The following is a 2,211-nucleotide window of genomic DNA, read 5'->3' as shown; positions in this document are numbered from 1 at the left end:
TGAAATACACGCGGTGCGTTCATTAAGCCAAATGGCATACGCAAATATTCGTATTGGCCCAAAGGAGTCACGAATGACGTGAATTTAACGGATGCCTCGTGCATCTTTACGTGGTGAAATCCATCTTTCAAATCCAAGATCGTGAAATATCTTTTATCTCGCAAGCGATCAATATTATCGTCGATTAATTCGGTCGGGAAATTATCGCGTATTGTAATCTTATTTAACTCACGGTAATCAATACATAATCGAAAGCTATTATCTTTTTTTTTTGCCAAGACAATAGGGCTAGCATATGGCGAATTACTAGGTCGAACAATAGTTTTTTCCAAAAGATCGTCTAAGATTTTACGCAAAGCTTCCTTGTCCGCGAACGATAATCTCCGTGGACGCATACTTATCAGTTGTTCGTGTTTAAGCGCAATAATCATTTCAAAATCCGGCACGCGTTTCTCCGCTCGAAGATTATTCAAATAACAAGATTCATAGATCCTGCGAATCTTTGCAGCCGCATCTTCGCCGACAACCGGATTAATTCGTAATTCATCGTGCGAGCGAACAAGACCATCACCGTATTCGATGTGCATCATTTGGTGAACAACGCGCGCTTCCTCCGCGTTCACAATCTCGAGATCCTTTCCAATGTCACTCGCAGTGACGGATGACTCAAAAAATCTCTGCCTAGTAGCGCATTGTACGCCATGGTATCGTGCGGGACAGTATAAAACTTTAACCTCACGCGTACACCCTTTACATCTAGATCAGCGTAAACGACACCGTTAATTCTCAGCCGCGAGCCATTAATTCCGCAAAATTGACCGACGTTTTCGTCCGCAAGTAAACGCGAGTCGCCTCGAATTATCTCGTCCTTAATAAGGCTAATCGGAGAGACCGAATCGATCATCGCATCAAGAACATAATTATCCGTACCGCCGCTCTCATTTCTGGCTACGACTTTAACAACAAACATATAAGGCTTTAACAACACAGCAGATTATACAACATTAGCCGACGCAATTCGCACAGAGTCATTTGACATTTCCGCCGCCGCGGACCGATTTTGCTTCGGACATTCCCTCGCTAAATGTCTCGGCGATCCACACGAATAACAAGCCCGTTTCACCGGCGATCGCTTACACTGGGTTGCGATATGCCCCATCTCATGACACCGGAAGCACTTCATCTGTTTTCCTCTGGTCGACGTCTCGATCCTTCCTCCGCCGGTCATCCTCGCTCCCTCCTTCCTTGGCCTGGTATCGATTCTCCTGTGGTTCATTTGGATTTTTTCGAACGCCTTTAATAACTCCGTCCCCGATCGAAAGTTCATGAGGCGCGCCTGATCCTGCAAATGTGGATCTGTTACTCCCTCAATGACGTAATCCAGCAACTCGTCTTCCGCGATCGGTATGCGGTTCGCGAGGATTACTTTTTCGTGGTAGTAATCGCAAAACGGCTCGTCTCCTCTCCATACGCGGAACTCAAATTCTCTTCCTAACGACAGCTTCCCTGGCCGCAAGTCAAACATCAACTCCATTTCTCGCAGAAGATACTCCAGGTTTAACGTCACGTACTCGGCTTTCGAATAAAACCACGATAACGCACGGCCCTTCAGCCGAGAGTCAATCAATACTTTCGTCGAATTCTCGTCTAGTTGATATGTGCGTCTCAACAATTCCAGTTGCTGCTTCCATCTCCAGAAAGTACCGTCCGCCGCATCAAATTCAGGCAGCAACTCTATAATAATTTTAAGTACACATACATTTATATGCACACCATAATATTTAACCTTATATTATTCTATATCTTTTATTCAGTAGCATTAAGAATTTTCATACGCATTTATATACTCTATACTACGCGCACACGAATCCTATATAACGTGGCGTTTTTCATTATTAATAATGCGTTTAATAATAAGAAGCTAGGAGTATAGGAAATAATATTTTATTCACTATAGCATTATAAGAGTTTTATAAGAGCCTTAAACCGTGCATGGTATGCGGACTAGCCGTCGATCGATATTCTTATCCGCCCGCTCGATAAGATAAAGCCGGACAAACAAGTTGAAATGTTGCGAGGCTACGATATAGCTGTCCTTCTCGCACAGAGATCCCTACCAGCGGCGATTCCACTTGCCATTACTCCCGCCCATGGGTCTCCCACCAGCATCAGGAAGCCTAAGGCAAAAGCATGGGAAGAATATTCCACCAT

The 2,211-nt window shown here is 44.3% G+C and overlaps 1 pseudogene; it reads right to left on the bottom strand.

The window, feature by feature from the left end:
* Positions 1-400: 400 nt before the first annotated feature.
* Positions 401-2,211, bottom strand: LOC138942849 (uncharacterized; annotated as a pseudogene).

This window comes from Polyergus mexicanus, unplaced genomic scaffold, assembly GCF_030449975.1.
Source record: "Polyergus mexicanus isolate NDT 795.1 unplaced genomic scaffold, iyPolMexi1.0 SCAF_24, whole genome shotgun sequence".
NCBI lineage: Eukaryota > Metazoa > Arthropoda > Insecta > Hymenoptera > Formicidae > Polyergus > Polyergus mexicanus.
The sequence above is the reverse complement of the archived record's forward strand: the minus strand, read 5'-3'. Positions and strand labels throughout refer to the sequence as shown.